Source organism: Melospiza melodia, chromosome 2 (genome assembly GCF_035770615.1).
Source record: "Melospiza melodia melodia isolate bMelMel2 chromosome 2, bMelMel2.pri, whole genome shotgun sequence".
NCBI lineage: Eukaryota > Metazoa > Chordata > Aves > Passeriformes > Passerellidae > Melospiza > Melospiza melodia.
This window is the reverse complement of record NC_086195.1, coordinates 20,138,815-20,158,109: the sequence shown is the minus strand read 5'-3', so window position 1 is coordinate 20,158,109 and position 19,295 is coordinate 20,138,815. Positions and strand designations below refer to the sequence as shown.

Genomic DNA, 19,295 nt, shown 5'->3' with positions numbered 1-19,295 from the left:
ATTTTACAAAACACTGGTTGAGATATCAAAACTACTTAATGGCAATTAATATAACCAGTGCATTGCCACAGACAGACACTTCCTCAATTCTGGTCGCATTCCCAAGGCTGGAAATCCACGTATTCAGGATCAGTACTGCAAGGGAACTCCTGTGGGAACACTGGAAACCTCCACTCAGAGGAGACAGAACTCACACCCACAACAGAAACACTTCATCTAGCAAGAAGGCATGAACCCGTGTCCAGATAAAGATATCCATTTCAGACTGCTAATTACAGTGGTGATTTCCATTTATCAGAGTAAAAACTAACTTTAGTCTAAGGATAAACAGAGAGCAGAACAATGAGCATGCTTTCACAGCAGTATTAAAATTGTTGAAATAAAGGGGAAAATATTTCCGGATCAACCTTTCCAAGTTTTCTAAATGCCTCAGGATACTATTTCATGTTTAGAGTATTTAAAAGGCATTCTCTTACAAAAACCTGATGTGTAATGGAGATGTATTTACTCCTTTTCTGACATTAATAAACCTGAATGATGTACAAAGATATTGCCCAGCAAAATATTCATCCCTAACATATGGACTCTATACTGAACTTTTTCAACTGATCCAAAAACCAACCTACAGAAGTCAGAAAGCTGCCCTAAAATGCAACAAAATATATGGTCAGTTTTTTTGGATTTCTTACTTCTGCAGATATGAATATTTCTTAAGGGATTTATGAGGAAGAAACAATTAAACTAGACATGGCCAAATACCTTTCTGAAGGTTTCAAAATAGAGACAACACACCTTAAAAAGCCCAAATCCAACTTTTACAGATGAAATTTTGTTGGTCTTCACATAAGCAGCTTTTTGAGTGTTTTCATGTGTAACAGAGAATTAAGATTTAAGAATTAAGCCATACTGCAATACTCTGAATTTTGCTGGAGGTTTAGGGTACAAGCAGTGCTGTCACAACTATGACTGCATGAAGTAGCAAGCTGAAAAACTGCAGCAGTTAAACCATCTGAGAGCACAGCAGTGAGCTACAAAAGTTTCATCAATCTCAACACAAAAGATTTGGGATAGTCTAGTTTCACTAAGAGAAGAATTATTTTCCCTTCTATTGGTTTTTTTAGTGTACATTTTGAGAGGCTGGTGCCTCTCAAGTTTAACACTTTTCCAAGTGTTAAACTCCTGCTTCATATGGAATAGCAAAAACTCTGCAAGCTAATGGCAGTTGAACCAAAACCCAATACAGTAGCTGCAGAAATATTATTTTTATTATTATATTTATTATTAGTTGCAAAGATTACCTAGAAAGATTCCACACCAGTTCCTATGACCAACACAAATGTGACCCCAACAGCCCTCAGTGTTCAGCTGCCTGTGAAGGTGAATGGAGAACCACAGCCATGATACTCTGAAGACTGGCATCTACTCTGAGTTTTCCTGTGCCACAGGTTATGGAAAAGGGGGACTCTGTCCTGAGGACAACTCTTGCTCATTACTGCAGGTTACAGTAATCCATTCATTCCCTGAGTGCCATCTATAAAAGCTATGTCCTTACTAAAGGAAAGCTTCCAATGAGATTCTGATTATTGAAATAGTGCTCCTTCTCCTAAGCCTAAGAAAATTAATGTTAAGCACACAAAATAATAAGACAAACTATATGTGAATTGTATTTAAACAATCTGAATGAAAAAAATAAAATTTTATGTCCTATTTGGATATATGATCCTGTAGTACAAAATATTCCAGTGAAACAGTGAGGATCTCTGCTTGCACAGCACAAAATTAATCATTTCTGCACACAATTAGAGGTATCAATGTGACCACAGCCAGTGCTTTGAACAGTTAGGAGTGGCATCTATTTGTATTATGGTCTACATAAAAGAAAAAATGGCAACATTTTAGAAGAAAGGAAATTACCTACTATTTAAAAGAGAGAATGCGTGTGAAAGAGTACACATTGTAATTTCCAAGCCTGCAAAAATTGCATCTGCCAAAGTATTGTACACAAAGCTAAAAATATGTATTTGAGTACTTTAGTTTATTTCCTGGATTTTGTGCTTTTAAGACTCATGCAGATTACATGATCTGACAAGGATACTGTCACAATCTCATAATGAAAGTTAAAATCAAATAATTCTATAAGAACTAAGATCTGACTAACAGTATAGTCTTTAATTCAATACAGAACTCTATTCTTACTGTTTCAAGTGGTTCATACCAGTCTTTTCTATAAACTTGTACAACTGACAGAAAGAAAAAGGAGGTCTGTTCCACACAGGAAAACAGTCATCTGACTACCTAAATACCAGATCTGGCTGAAAAACAATTCTAGGGTGTTATTTTCTTCTTTTGGGGGGAGAGTACGGCTCTGTGTGATTTACTTGATAGGTACAAAATGCAAGACATCTCTAAATATCGACATTTGGAGAGTAAAGTCACAGCTCTCAGTTACACAGATAAAATACAAAGGACTTGGGAAGAAGTCTGGGAAGTAGTGACCTGACCTGGAACAAGAGTTTGAGCCAGGCTTTCACACATAACGAAGCATTTAGGTTGGAAAATACCTCTGAGCTCATCACATCCAACCTTTGACTGGACACCACCATGCAAACTAAACCACAAGCACTGTGTGCCACACTGTGTGTCATTTATTTAATAACTCCAGGGACAGCAACTCCACCACCTGCCTGGGCAGCACATTTCAATGCTTAACAACCCTTTCAGTGAAGAAATTACTCAGGATGTCCAACCTGAACCTGCCAAGGTGCAAATTGAGGTTATGTCCTCTCCTGTTGCTGATTGCAGAGAGCAGTAAGATCCCCCGGACCTTCTTTCTCCAGGCTAAACAATCCCACCTCCCTCAACCACCCCTGAAAGGACCTGTGCTCCAGGCCCTTCCTCATGCCCATTCTCTTTTTCATAAACTGGCTGAGATAAATGCTGAAAGAAGGTTGTAGGAGCCATTTTCTTATTTAAGGAAGTTTTCTTTTGAGTCATGAATTTATATCACCAGACAGCAGTGCTGCAGTGTAAGCAACACAGGAGTTCTGCAAGGCAGGGACAAGTGCATTTCAAACATGCAACAAGTAAAAAATTAGCTTTTAGAGAACAGGAGTTTTCACTTCTTTCGCTACATAATCACTCTACACTTCAGTTTTACCACTCTCCCACTATGTTCACAACTACCATTGCTACCCTGTGCTACACACTGATGTCATGCAGCCCAGGACAAGTCTGCACCAGTGAGTGAGTTACAGTGCCCTGCCAATCTACTCCAGTTTATGGGGACTGCGTTTCTTCCTTTGTTTGTTGGGGCTTTTGTAAGATCTGGGATATCAAATTCCACACACACCAGCAGCTGTTTTGCTGATTCTCTTTCCTGAAGACCCCACAAAGATAATTCTCTATGGAAAAGAAAATACACAAACTCTAAATTACAAGGAAAAATACTGTGAGTACAAAGAGGTGGCTTTGCACTCCTTAGTATTATGAACACTTTTCATCCATGCAATTACTTTTCCTCTTCTTTCTATGCAATGAAGCACAATGTGATCTCTTTCTGCAAAGCACAGCACAAGACATGACATTAGCTTAATGAAAAGCACTATTCTGGCATTTCTTATAAAAAAAATTACTGTTTGCACACATGACTCTGCTGATTTGCCATTAAGTGCAACACCAAACAGAGTTTAAATATTTTTTAAGAAACCACTTCAACTATACTGGAACTATTCAAACAGCTCTGAATGGATATACAGCTATAGGTAAGACTGATGGATCTTTGCATGTACCTGGAAAGATCACTAAAAAGCACCTTAAAGCTCACCATTGTTAACATGGTGGCTTGTTAAAAATGTGACTTCTAAAGTAAGAAACATAAAATGGATCCACACGAATAAAAACTGCTACAACATCAATTTTCAGGAAAAAAGGTATATTTTCTAAACTGCCCCTCCAACCTGAAGGACCCCAAATTCGAACAGACATTCCACCACTTCTCTCTTTGTTTTAAAACAGCACATTTACTTTGGACAGAAGAGGGGGAAAATAGCCATAAAGTTCTCACTGTTATGAAAAACAGAAACAATTGCTAGAGTTACAAGCTCCTCACAGACCGAGCCAGATGATGAACAGCTCTGGGTCTCTACTTTCTTGTATGCAGTTAACTCAAACTTAAAAATGCAACAGTAACACGGTCATGGCCATAAAACCTATGCATACAGATACTGTTATTTGCCAAAATGAACCTAAGCAGCGGCAGCTGTCGTGCCATCAGCTTTCAAACCCCCTTTATCTCAGCATATTTTTCTCACAACTGCCTGGGTTACGTGCCCTTCATGCACAGAGCATACAAAAAAGAGAATAAACATGTCACCACAGAATCCAAAGCAAACCACCTGACGAAGCCACTAAAATACAAATCAGCCTAATTACACAGTTTGGTTTCCAAACGTTAATGTCACTTCTCCTTCCAGAGTTTCATTACTCTCAGTCTTTATGAAAACAGGCATGGTCAGGAAACTGGTCTGAAAACAAACAGTATTTGAAGGCTCTCAGTTTGTTGATGGATTTCCAGAGCCTGGTAAGTGCTTGGTAGTGCCTGCTTTTCCCCCACCCTGAATCAAAGACGTTCACTTCTCTTCAAACTCATCTAAAGCACAAAAACATTAAACCTGATGTCACCATGAATGCCACATTCAGACCATGTTCTTCATCACACTTACCTCTATCCCAGGACATACAAGATTATTTGGTTTCCTTACCCATTAACTGAGCTCTCTTTTCAGTGTTCTTTTCAGTCTTCAGTGTTCTTTAGTATTTGATCAGATATTCAGGCTTGAATTAAGGACACAGATCCAGATATGCTGCATCATAAAATAAATTAAAAATAATGTTGTTGACCTGCAGCTGTGTACTAAGCAGCTGAGAGTGAGCTTGGCTGGAGCAGCTGCGACTCCCAGGACACCTTTTGCTGCCAGACGTCATGAATCTTAAAGAGGAAAAATTGTATTTTCCTTTCTCTGCTTTGAAGCAAGCTGAGAGGCTGGCCCAAGGAAAAGCTCAGTCACACAGACAAGCTGTGACTGGGTTCCCTGCTTCTTACTCCAGAGATGTGCTGAGCTAGTGCAAGGAGCTATGAGGAAGGGGCAGATCTCCTCCCAAAAATCCTTCAACCTGGGGATGTGGAAACTCAGAACTATCTGCAACTGCCCCAACTCTCCCTCTATCAGGAGTAGCCAAGAGTGCTGGACACAGCTGCCGTGGCACCTTAGAACACAGCAAGGAGCTCCCAGCAGCTTCTGCCTGACCTTCTTGCACAGAGCTTTTTAAAACACCTTTGAAAACTTACTCAGGCAGGCCAGATAAATTTGTAACATAATTTGACAACAGCAACACAGAGACTGAGCATTTTACACAGTCTGCTAGGGGAAAAAAAAAATCCTTGATAAAGGCACTGCTTCATAAATAATGTCTGTCATGTTCACAGTCCCCATACAGAATGCTGTCATCTATAGTGCGTGGGCAGAGAGTGTAGGAATTTGTGAGAAACAAACAGTGAATCACCAATTATTCTGATGGCAGCTCTGCCCTGTGTGGCTTTTTACCAAGTCATTCTTCAGAGAGACAACTTTGTTTGTTGGCTGGCACGACCGAGTGCTTCACCAGATTGCACACAGAACCACGGGCTGGAGTTCACAGCAATGGCAAGGCAGATTATGTAGTGCAGCTTTCTGGGTTTTTTTTTTTCCCTCCAAATATCTACCCAGATGCTTTGTCCACATCTAAATCAGCAGGCTGAAGAGCTGCCCACCAGCCAGGGTATGAGAGCCCCAGCTCAGAAACTCACAGTCCCTCTTGGATTGACAACTTGGCCATTAGCCTCACTCCTCACAGCACCAAACTCAGACATCAGATGCCCATAATTCTGAAGCCTTATGAAAAGCCCAGGGAAATCAACGCAGAGGCCTCAGCATTTTCAGTGCCTCAGATCAGACATCAAATCCTCAAATTATGCAGCTCCTCACCTCCACTTCCAGCCTCCTTCCACACTGCTGCCCAGGGCTGAGAGGTGCCAAGACCAGCTGGTGTGCTGCACATTAGGCATCACACCAGACAAGATTTCCAAGGCAAACAAGCTCTCTTATGTGCAGAGAGAGCTGAAAAACCCCAGAAAGTACTGTCACTGACTGCTGAGAAGCTGCAGCCAAAGAGCAGTGTTCTGTTAGTCCTCCCAAAAATATGCTGTACATTTGTAGTCCTTGCAATCTTTCTTCAAAAGTAAGTTTCTTTAGCCCACATATCCCTTGTGCCAGTATTCTCTGAGTTTCCTTAATGAGCAAAACTCTGCTATTTATATAACTGGAAATGGGGTTGTGCTCCTTCTTGAGCCTGGTTTACTCAAACCATGTGATGAAGGAACTGCCATTTCCAGCTCTGCAGAGCAGCTGCCCTGCAAAGAAAGTACCTAAAAATCACCAATCCTTCGTGGTGGCCTGCATAAAGATAACATTTAATGTCTGTGAAGTATTGAGATAACCATTTCCAATTTTACTTCTGAGCTCCAGAGACAGGTTTTTTCCTTTATCTTAGATTTTTTAAAAAGTGAAACAATATTGGAACTATAGGTACAAATTCATATTGCAAATACAGGTTGATAGTGTTTCCTTCTTAGAAACTGAATTCTGCTTTGAACCTGGATTCTTCAGGTTATTCACTATACACTAAAAGTGTTCCCTGCAAGAAAACCCAAGGTTCTTTGGGGCACGCTGTCTACACTGTCTAGTTGAACTTATTTGTATATAATTTCTATTAGCTACCAGCACATCCAGGGAGTTATCTTTCTCATTTCAATCTACAGTTTTTTGTAATGCACAGCTTTATATTTAAAAACATGGTATCAGAATTAAATGTTATGACACAAAATATTCATAGCTCATGGAGAGGTTATAAAAAATATACCCTATCAGCAACAAAAAAAGGAGAAAATGAGCGTTTGTTTTGTTCTTCGGATTGATTTTTTTTCCAGAACACTCAAAAATGTTCATCTCAAAATTTTGAAATGAGCTTGGCCTAAACTCTCATAGAAAAATTACACACTTCTGAGATTGTAACTTTGCCATTCACAGACAAGGAGTATGGGACTTTTAGTTTGTTTCTTAATTGTGCAAAATTCCAAGGACTCACTCACACTCTGGAGAGGTGCGGGATTAAGAGAACCAAATTACCAGGCATTGAGAATTCCTCTGGCTGATCTCTTGTTAGACCAGTGACCAATTGTAGACATAAATGCCTCATGGGACTGCCAGAAATAGCTCCAGAAACAGAATTGACCTAAAATCGCAGTTTTTTTCAGTGGGGGAAAAAATAGGATTTTGTCTTAAAAGAATATTCATAAAAGATATGTTTTCTGTGGACAATAACAATGGCATGGTGAAAATCTAAAGTGCATTTGCAGCAAAGAATGATGGTTTTGGTCCAAAATGTGCCAGTGTGCTTCATGGGGGATGCCGTTTGAGAACTTTGTAGGCATAACTATGTATCTTACCCCTTGCAAACTGGAGTTCCTAGAACAGATTCCTTCCTCCACCTCCAGGGATGGCATTGCACCACCAAAAGCCCTCCAGGCTCATGAGAAAGAACCTAGGGTATAAAACCCCCTGCAGAATGACTTCTAGGAGACACAGCAGAACTATCATGAATAAAAACATACTGGATCTTTACATTTCCATGAAAAGTAACTGCAAAGCACTAGTTTAGGCTTTCCTGTATTCTTTTTCAACTCCACCATGGAGCCTGAAGACAGACTGAGCATTCACAGTCATACAAGGTTATGTGCACTAGGTTCAGCTGAAGTAGCTCATTCAAAAATAGAAATAAATAAGAGAAGTAAAACAACCTCTATTAAATTTACACTTCATATGATCCTAAGACCTGTGAAAACAGAGAAGTGGTTGCAAGTTGCATATGCAAAAAAGACACTTTAATTATATCTCTGCTGTCTGGTCCAGTAACCACAAAACACCCATCTGCTCCAGACACTCTGCCTGCGCCTCACAATCTCTAAAAAGCAGAAAGCAAATAAAAACCAATTAAATATATTTAACTTGGGGGTTTTTATCTCTTGATTCTAAGTGTTACCCATCACCAGAAACTGAGGACTCCAAAAGAGATGATGTAAGTACTCTGACAAGTTGTATTAGACTCTAATAAAAGCCCATACATTGACACAGATGAAGAGAGAACATGCAGCATCACTCCTTTTTCCAGAAAAGGAAAAAAACATCATAAGGAGCTGCAGAGACTGAAAGTCTGATGGAGAATAGAAAGGCCATCCTGGAGGAACCAAAGCGGGGTTTGCTCCAACATGCCTGTGCTGTGGCTGTAATCTCCAAGAGGAGGATTCTCTGTATTTTCTCAAAGACTTTTTAAAAGCAGTAATTGCAATATCCTGAAAATGCCACTTTACAGCTTTGTTTTCATAAAACCACAGAGCAGATTTTATTTTGAGTGTAGCTCCAAAATCCAGGTGTGACAAGCAGCATTAGGTACAGCCCACACCTCACCAGCTCTTGAGCCACAAGGACAAACTCCCACCTTTGGAGGTGTTTAGATATCTGACCTGCAGAAAGTAGAGCAAAGAGAGAACTATGGACTTAACTGATATTTTGGAAAATTCTGCACTAGATTTTAAAAAAGAGGGGGCAGCAAGAGCCTTGTCCAGGCCTCAGAGGGAGCTGCATGGCCAGGGAGGAGCTCACAGCAGCTCCCCAAATGTGCAGCTCCAAGTCCTGTTTCAGAAACCAAGCTCAAGGAGCACAGGCCCTACTCCCAAAGCATTTGAAAAGACAAGTCTCCATCCACAGTCTCCAAAGGAAAGACAAACATAAACAAACTCAAAGGCAGACTGAAAACCTATTTTTAGATAAATGAAGAGCACAAAAACTTTCCAATGTCCTCTCCTTACCCCCTCTTCTATTTCTTGTCTTCCCCTCCCCTTATTCTCTGCATGCCTCGGCTGTTGACTGTCACAGGACTGTCAACGCCCTCTGCTCCTATTTAAATTTTTAATGGCAATCTAGTAAGCATCCCCAATCCAATTATTTTAATATGTCTGTGTTAAGTAGTCACAACAGCTCCTCTTGCCAACATTATTACTACTGCAATTAAAATATATATTAGTCAGCTCAAAGATCCACTAAAGCCTCTTCGAACTTCACCCTTCATTACCGATTGAGCAAAGTGTTTACTGAAAGAAGAGGAACCAAAAGTGTGGACTTGAAGAGACAGCATGAAGCTCTTGCAGAAAAAAGGCACAGACACAGGAAGTCAAAGAGCTTTCACTGCAGTGTCCTTGTAAAACCAACAACTGCCTCCCAGGCTGAGCTTCCTGCTGAAACTCGCACTGCTGCTGTACAAAGATCTCCCCATCCCACAGACACATAACAGCACTGCATACTGCTTTTGAACTTTTACCAAACTCTACTCACATCAAAATATCACAGCACTTCGGCTGACTATCAAAGATTTCCAGTAACATATGGATCTAGAGATTAATTTTGAGGTTTATGAAGTCTAAAGAACGCTTATCTGCATTATGCCCTTTAATGAGCTAAATAAGATTATTTGATACAGCTCATTAATAATCACAAAGTATACTCAAGGGAAACTCAATCCAAAAGCCTTTATTTTGAAATAAGAGGGATTATACACTTAAGTATCATTGCAATATGCTTCCAACAGGCTGTGGATGAGTTTTAATTGATCGCCTTAGACACGCTCCTTGTTCTCCAGACCCCCAGGGATCTCCTACAGAAACTTCTGCATTGGGGGGAAAGTCTGCTCATGCCAACCACCTTCAGAAGTTACACTCACTTTAATATAATTACACAAATGTACTCACATAAGTGTTGAGCTCTTCAGAGTATTCCCCCTGCCTTAGCTGCAGTGTGACAATTCTCAATAGCTGAAGTTGTTGCTGTTTGTTCAGAAACAGAGGGCAACAGAAAAAACTGGATATAAATAAAACTCTTTAGGAGCCTTTACTCAGGTCTGAAGAATTCAACAGCTGCATCCCATTCAAAAAACGGAGCAGAATAAATATCCTCAGCTAAAAGAATGGCTTTCCAGGGGCCAAGCTGAAAATTTGGTACATTTCTAAAAGAAGACATTGATTTTAAAGGCATTTGCAACACTTGCACATTCTGTGGCATTTTTATGAGTTTATGTGGTATCTGGTATTTGCTTTAAAGCTTTATCTCCAGGATTTATGTGAAAGTCTGGGCACACCTCATTGTATGTATTTACGTAAGGAATACAATAAAACTCCAGTTGTTGCAGAGAGAAGCCTGCAGGTGTGCCCTGTGTGCGGCTGGAAAGTGACACTGAGAGCACTGCATACAAGAGGAGTTTTGGTAGAGATGGATACAGCTAGTCAATAATGCTTCCAGCCGGAAACTGAGGGAATAATAAAAATGAAGCATTTGTTCAATCTATAACTTGGTGTTTATTATTCCACAGAAGGCTACTTCCCTTACACTTCTCCATTCAAATCCTCCACTGAATAAACATTAAATGTGCTTTTTCTCTGACTTTTCACACAGCACAGGATTAATCAAAGTGTACGTTACTGGTGTTATTACTCTTATCATTATTATTATTATTATCATCCATAAATAACTCATTACAGACTGAGCTGGAATATCCTTCAGGAATCCATTAGACTTTGTGAAATTTCACCTTTTCCATTTGACAGAGAAATGAAAGCCAATAATAACAAAAGTGCAGGCTAATTATGGATGTTTCAAATGCTGACACATCAGCTGTGGAGCAGACCAGACCTGCAGTGGGATTGTGTTCAAAATACCACCATCTCTAACAAGACATTCTCAGCACCATTTCCAACCAGCAACGAGAAACAGGAACTTTTGGGGAAGCAATTAATTTTGTTTGGCTCACAGAGATAAGGGCAAACCTCCAGAAATGCCTTTTTCCCCATTTCCTCCCATGCAGGGAGGGAGTGCAAGGTGGCCAGCACAGAGCTGTATGTCCATATTGTGCCTAAATAGCAAACATGTAATGAATGAACTGAATTCCTCCATTAAATTTTCCCTGGCTGCTGAGCACCACCAAGTCTCCTCTGAGCCCTGTGCTAATAAGGCTGCAGATACACAAAGTTGCTTCTCAGTGGCCAGCTCCACAGCTCCTTGATAAAGCCTGGGGGTTGGTGGCAAACTTGCCAACAAGTTTCCCAGGGCTGAGCACTCCTTCAGCCCCAGCCTCTCCCTCAGGCCCCTGAGAGAGGTGGCTTGGGCAGAGACTGCCCCCACCCTCAGTGCACTGAGCCATCCCAACAGAGCCCAAGCCAGGCCTCACACAAAGCTGCGGACCTGCACTGTTCACTGCACAGCTCAAGGCCATAGTTCATTAATTTCATGCCCAACAGTGAAAATGCCAGCTGCAGATGAACCTGCCATTGCTAAGCTAGTTGACTGCTGAAATTCCCTGAAGTCCAATTGCCATTTATAGCCATGGGGCTGGGTGGAGCATCCCTGGGAAGAAGGCGATCACAGGCTGCATTCTTCAGCTGCTGCAAGAGCCTTTTCCCCCAGGAGCTGGGCATTAGCTGTGCTATTAGCAAACAAACAACAGTTTTCAACTATAACTACTACTGGCTTTCAACTAATTTGGTACCAGCTTCTAAAAGAATGGTTTCCAGCAGCACAACATTTCACCATGAAAATTGCCCCAATGAGTTCTGTTACTAAGGATGTGAGCTGCCACAAAAATGAACAGCAGTACAGAGAATAAAATCCCAGATGAAACAATAATATACTCATCAAGAGTTCTGATGCATTGTGGCCATGGAACTAACAGCAAGTACTAAAAACCAATATAAACCCATGATGCTTTAAGCTCCTTGCCTTTTACTGTCTTCACTCAAAAATCACCCATAGCCTTCAACAGGAAGAGTCCAAGCTCTGTCAAGTCCATTAGGGACTTGGCTATTTCTAGTCTGTCCTACACAGGAGGCATTCAGGTTTCAATGGACTGCAGAGAGTAGCAGAGAGAAGTGCAAAGACCAGAGAATTCACATACTGCAATGACACAGTTAATACTGTCCTCCTTTCTCATCTTTTCCAAAGGGCTAAAACTGCCCTCTATCTGAAAGCAAATCAGAAAACAATAGTACAAATACCATCCACAGTTCACACTTCCAAGAAGACTGTTTAAAAGCAAATAATCTCCTAAATTGCTTTCCTAAAAAAGCTCAATTTTTCTGCTAGTTAATAATTACAAAAGAATTTTCTCAAATTTACTGATGGTGGGAAAGAGCACTGCAGTTAGAACATTGTTTTCTTGTAGAGAACTGAAATAACATTTTTTTCCAGATTTCCAGAGATGTTCAGTGGAAAAATGCCCAGTATCCTAAAACATTTCTCTCTGGAAATTAATTTCACTCTTTCCTTCCCATACAGTCTTTTATGAATGTGCAGAAAAGCACACAATAAAACACTATACAGCCTTTGAAAGCACACTGAAATATTATTTTCTGATATCTGAAATGCCTGGCTGTGAGTTTATTATATGGTATTCCAAATCAATAAATATTTTTCTACCAGCCTAAAAATTCTCAGGTTGTTTTTTAAAATAATTTCCTACCATTGCACCTGAACAGAATCAACAAGTTCAGTTTGGTTAATTTTTTATACAAATAGGTGCATAAAAAGAGGAGTGAACTCCATTTAAACATTCAGCTCTAAAGTAAAAGACTAAGATGCCAACTATTAAAGCATGACTGCACATTTCAGGTTCTCATTTATTGTCAATTCTTCTGGTAATTACAGAAGTAATTCTAAGAATCATCCATCATCCTGATGAAGATGCCTTTACAAAACGTGCCGACTTGTTTTTTCACTGTACCATGGGTGAGGGGGTAAGAATCATTTCAGACACGCGAGATGAACAGTTTGTTTAAACCTTAGATTAGCCAGACAAAAACTCCCAGACAATGATGAGAGAAAGAGGGCAGGAGAAGGTAAAATGAAGAGGGAAGAGGCACTGACCCAGCTCGTTTATCTCACGGGAGGAGAGAGCAGGGTCCATTCCAGAAGAGGAAATCATTTCCATCACAGCACTCGCACAGCCGATTTGAGTTTGCCTCGCCTTTTGCAACAGGAGCTGGTCTGTGACAAGCGTGACTGAGCCAGCCAGGAGCCAGGCAGCCATCCCACACCTTGCCACTGTCCCTGCATGACACGGGAGGCTCCTGTCCAGGGGAGAGCTGACAGAGGTGGGGCTGCAGCCTCAGCTGTCCCCCCAAAAGCTCAGGGTCAGTGTGCTACCCCTAAAAGCACTCACCTCCAGCACTGGGACTCGGCCATGAGCTGAGGGGCAAGTCCTGAAGGCACACAGGCAATCTCAGCTGGCATCACTTCAGGTTTCTAACCCTCTTAGCCCGTTTTTCTTCCATGTTTTTCTCCAGTCCTACCGCTCTTGGTAACTACTCCCCCTCCTGCCCTTCAGCCCTGCAGGACTACCACAAAAGGAAAACAACTGCTCTGCAATACAAAGGCAAATGACAAACGAAGCAGCTCTTAACATCACAAAAGAATACAGCAATAAATCAGAAGGATGAGGAGGGAAAAGGACGGTCATTTATCTTCTGCTTAATACCCCTCCTGTATTACAGCACATGCAGTATTTCAGAAGCAGTATGATTTTGAAGATAATTACCCCTTGTAAACTGTATTCCCTTTTTACCCCCCTGTGATGAATTATCTGAGGCAACTCTAGAGAATGGCAGTCCAAGCTGCATCCCACTGGCCAGGCTGCGCCCCAAGGGTTGACTCTGTCCTGCTCCCTAACACTCCTGTCACCAAACAGCCTCTCAGCAGTCAACTGCTTTGCTGTATAATGTAGCCCTGGGCTGGCCATACAGACTCATTCTAGACAACACCAGGGATTGCCTTTGCAACGCCTAAAACTAAAATAAAATGTACTTGCCCTTATTAAAACATGGTGCACAGAAAGCATTTGATAGTCTACTGATCTGTGTACCTGCAGCTGCTTAGATTTATATTATGCTGGCATAAAATCAGCAAATGCTTGAAATAAATACAGGACTTTTTTTCTGAACAAAATGCTTCAAAGGTCACTTTGTAGTACACTGCTGTTAAAGAAAACATCATTAATCAGGATGTTACCTCATGTTTTTATTTGAGTATCTTGTTTCATAATTAAGGATCCACATTTTGAATGTAAAAAATTATACTGAGTGTTTGCTCCCCACTGACCTTACCACCAGATTTGATCATTCCAGTTTGAATTAATAAGGCTTCTAAATCACTTCACATTTGTCCGCATGTAAACACAGTCACAATCTGCTGCTTCACTCTTGGTCACATTATACACTTCCTCACAGACTCTTCTTTATATAAAAGGCACCTTCTGTATAAAGACATACCCTCTGGACAGATGATAAACTCCAAACTGCAGACATTTACCTTGCCAACAGTACTGCCTTGCTGTCTCGCGCCAAGGATGCAGAATTTATTGGTTCTGTTGACAGCCACCATGGATTTTAAAACTCCACAAGCCAAGAAACATTCATCTAAGCCATCATGTGGGTTTTGTGCTCTGCTGGACCTAGACCTGTTTTCTAAATCTTGGACTCTGCCTCACCAGTAAAACAGCCCCAGGGAAACCAGTGCAAAACACAGATACAGCTGGAGCCCTGCAGAAACTGTAAGGATTCAACATAAAATGTGGAAGCAGATATGTGTGTCTGCATTACAGATATGGGTATGCATCACCAATTGAAGAGAAAAATACCTTACATTTAGAACAATTAACTGACAAAATACTAAAAACAGAATAAGAACACAGTTGTTCCAGGTTCAGAAGCAGGATGAAGACCTTACAGCTTTCTCCCATGTCCCCCATTTCCCACCCAGGCTGAGTTACTGTACGCCCCTCTAGGTGTGCTAGGGCAGCCTACAAAATTCTCATTGTGCCTTGCTAATGCACTAGCAAACACAACTGAAACAACAACAAAAAAACTCCACCTACTGAAACTTACAACATGCTGTAACGAGTTGTTACCTGTTTTAATTTGCTGCGTATTTAACAAGTTTCCATACAAAGGTACCAACAGGGGCTGAGCATAAAGAGAGCCATGCAGGACACAGGTTACAGGGTCCTTCATTAGGTGCAGTGGTTTCCAGTGGGTTAAGAGCTAACCTCACCTTGTTTATTCTACGGTGATAGTGAATATTCCTGCCTATCCTGCTTGTATGGCATCATGCTCTGAAGGCTTTGCAGGTTCCCAGGTGCTGGTAGAGACAGACCCCACTGTCCCCAAAGGGGTTTGTAGAGGCCCAGAGAAGTTGGCTTTAGTCACAGGGCTGTCACTGCCATGCCAGCCCTGACTAGAGAGCAAGCACAGCTTCATGTACATCAATGACAGAAGCTTATATTTTATAAATATAAATATTCAGAAAGTATGTGACCCCTAGGTTTGCCCCTACATTTAGGGGAACACAGCATAGTGCAATGATTATCTGTGTTAGCACTGTTAACTTGCTGCTATGGAAAGACACTATCTGCTAGCTCCTGAAGAGGATCAAAATGAATGTATTTGCAAAGTGTTTTGCCAGTCAAAGAGCATATTTATGGTTGGCTGCCTTAGCTCTACCATCTGCTAAGCTTCAGCAGCTCTGTGATGTTCCCACTAGCATGTCTTATCAGGGCTGATATGGCCAGTAGACCAGAAGGTTCTGTCACTCAGGGCTGAAGTGCTGTGTTGTCATCATGCTGGAGAAAACCACAAACCCACAACCAAAGACTGAAATGTAGATTCACAAACTAGCCATGTCTGAGCTCCTGCAGTGACCCAGCTGGCAGGGAACAGCCTTAACCCACACTACAAAACTGCCTCCCCCTGCAGACTGGCCATGTCCAAGTGGTCTGTCAGAAGTAACTCCCGGCCTGTGCCTGCTCTATACACTGATGGTGCAGATGATCCAGCCCCAGCCCCAGGGAAGTTCTCTGACACAGTTTGATCTCTGTGCAGCCATGGCCCAAGAGAGCAGAGCAGGAGGCAGAAAGGCAGGCACGGCATTGAGGTATCTCCAAGAAATGCTCTGCAATCAAGTGAAAAGACATGAAGCAGTACTGTCAAGAGTAAAGCAAGGTGGCACAGGGAGAAGCATTTTCTTGGCTTAATTCTCTTTCATGGTTGTACTACACCCATGCTGCCTATTGCCTCACCTTCAGCATGCATATGAAAGAGAGAAAGAGCAGGTCAATTCTTCAAACCTGCACAAAAAGAGGTAATACTGCATTTTATGGTTGATTTTTGCTGCCCAAGCTTTGTGAAATATTCATGTAAGAATGAACTTGTGTGTACACTCTACAGTTTTAACTCACAACAAAAAATAACCTACATTTCTCATTAATATCAGTGCTATACAATAATTAACATGTTACCCACATTAGGACAATCTTCCCAAGGTACTCTCAGTCCTACTGACAGGGTCACACTAAAACTGGCTTAAAACTTCTTAAACTGGCTCCAAACTTCACCCAACCTTCAGCTAGACTAAGGTCAAATGCCAGAAGATTCAAGGTATCCCAAGTCAGGCGGTTTATACAATTGTTACCATTCAATGCTGCTTTCTTACAAAGCAGACACTGGGACTGCTTCTCCAACATTACACATAAATTGCACACTGCAGCTGACAAAGCTGAAGCTACCAGTGCTATTTACAGACAGGGCAAGGACTCCTTTCACCTGCTGGCAGCACACACCAGCCAGTGCAATCGCATGGCCAAGTGTGATGCACTTACGCACAAGATGACTTGTTCTTTTCTGTGACAGCCAAATCAATAAATCTCTGAAAATACAAAGGATATTTCTCCTTTGGCCACTCTGTTGTATTTGACTTGCTGTTGGCAGTCCTTAGCTCTGCAAGAGCTAACTGCTGCCACAGAGCTGTCTTCATTGCACATTTTACACCAGATTTGTCAGTTCAGCGTATTTTTCTATTTTCACTCCTGCACAATTCTCCTGATTCCAGAACAAAAACAAAAACCCCATGAAGGGCTTGCTCTGACACAATAGGCTCCCTGATGGCTGCAGTATTCCAGTTACTAAGAGGAGATTCCACTGTTTCCAAGCCCCTCTCTCCTGGTTCTTCTGGGACAAGAGAACACTGACATTGCTTTTGGAAAAGCAAATGAAAAAAAGGAGACCTATAATCTACCAGATTTATTTTCCTACCTTGAGAAGGCTAAGAAGGAGCTTTGCAGCCTATTTAATCTTTTTCCTTTAGCCCAGAGAAAATTATCTTTCCAAAGGAAAGGAGCTATTCCTCTCACTCTTTGGCAGAAGGTGATCCCATTACTCCTTGAAAAGCAATAGCAGAAGGGATATTCTCATCTCCACAATAAACCACTAACAGGCTCTAAGTCGTGCAGAGCAGGAAGTTCAGGTTGCATAAGGATTTTCAATAGAGGCTGGCTGTGCCAGCAGAAAAGGTACTTGTCATTTTCTGTTCAGTTAATGCTGAGCATTTTACCCCACCTAATGGCTACCCAATCAAACCACTGTTCAACTCCTTCTCCTACTTAATGCAAAACATTAACACCAGATCCTCATTAAAGAATTCTCACATGATATGAAATTTTATGTCATAGAAAATATTTGGATTGTTTCACACTACTATTGCATTATTTTTCATTGTGTGAAAAAACATCTGTAATCTACTGTGCCTTACTCAGTATTTCTGCAATGTTCTTCCTTACTGAGGCTTTAATAATGTTAATAATATAATCACATTGGAACCTTGAGTAGTATAATAAAATTTTTTAATTACTTAAAAATTTAGTGTATTAGCCTTTTATCACTATGAAAACCCTGAATATTTTTGTCCTGAAACTTCACACCAGGACAGCAGAAACGCTATGTCTAGCTTGCAAAATACATGCCTAAATACCTGAGAAGCCAGGAGCTTTATACATAAAAACTGAAATTTTGTTTCCTGAAATTATTTCTGAATATTATCAAACCACACAGTTAAGCTTATTTTCATGACCTGATATAGCACTACTAACATGGAACATGACCTAAATTGGCTTATTGCAAGAAAAGCAAAATACCTTACTTCTCTTCAGCTCCCAGCTGTGACAATGTGAATGATGGATGACCTCAAAGCCTTATTTGTAAAGGCATGAAGTCATTAAGTGCTGTGAGATGGAAAGCCCTTCAGAATGTGATCCAAATGCAGGAATTCACCCATCCACTCTTCTCCTCTTCACTGGGGAGAGCAAGGATGCTCCCCATAGGGAGATCTGGGTGCTCATTCTCTGGGAAAGGCACGAGTGACAGTTCTGTGATCACTTAAAACTATGTGCAAATAGATACTAATCCTCTTCCTCCTCCAATACTAAATCTTGAAGCTGTGAAATCTTTTTGTTGGAAACCTATTATTTCTCAAAACGATGAGAACGGGACAAATTCCTGCCGTGGAAATATCAACTCCACCCAGATTCTTAGCTCTGCTCATAGCAGCACACTGAAGGCGTGACCTCCTTAACTTTGATGCACACTTCTGAGCAGAGGTCACTTCAGCTAATACTTTCAGCAAGACAAATGCACCACACCATTATAATAATAAACGCCATGAGAATTTGGAACAAAATGCTATGATCTGTGAACTAAGTTACAGTAAGATAGATAAAACAGCCAGGGAAAGGAGAAAAAAAAATTAACTCTAGCGAGGGAGTGGTCTTCAAGGCAGCTCTTAAGTAAATATTTTTATCAATTTTTTTTAAAGACTTCTGAGATGTTTCCTAAGAAAAAGATCGTAAACCCAACCCACAAAAAAATCTTTAGAGCAGAAACTCAACACAGCAAGAAGAGATCAGAGATCATGCACAGTTCTCAAATATTTTTGCAGATTCTCCATTTGCTAAAGCTTATTGTTGTTTTTTTAAGGCTATGACTGCTCCCACATTCCTATCTCAGAATCTACTAAAGCTGTGCTGTTGGCAAGTATTGCTACATTACTTTTAAATGACATTTAGTCCTTTTGCTCTTGGTACTCATGAACAGGGCTTCAAAATTAAAGGGAACTGCCCTCAGAGATTGCAAAAACAATGGGGACCAAAACCAAAAAAAGTTCAAACATTTGCATTCTGTCTTAAGATAAATTCCAAAGTCCAATTTTATCACCAGTTTGCTGTTCTCACCAAATACTTAATAATAAATGAACAGAGTATCCAAATTGACTGCAGAA

At 40.9% G+C, this 19,295-nt stretch overlaps 1 protein-coding gene across 6 annotated transcripts in view; it reads right to left on the bottom strand.

The window, feature by feature from the left end:
- ARHGAP6 (Rho GTPase activating protein 6) overlaps positions 1 to 19,295 on the bottom strand; it is a 310,769-nt gene that overhangs the window by 64,349 nt on the left and 227,125 nt on the right. The window contains exon 1 of one of the 6 annotated variants that reach the window (XM_063147766.1): positions 13,357 to 13,486. The exons of 4 other annotated variants lie outside the window; for them this stretch is intronic. The gene's annotated coding sequence lies outside the window, so the exon portion shown is untranslated. Of the gene's footprint in view, positions 1 to 4,760; positions 5,017 to 13,356; positions 13,487 to 19,295 lie in introns of those variants that run through there. One more of the 6 variants, XM_063147759.1, reaches the window with a different exon arrangement.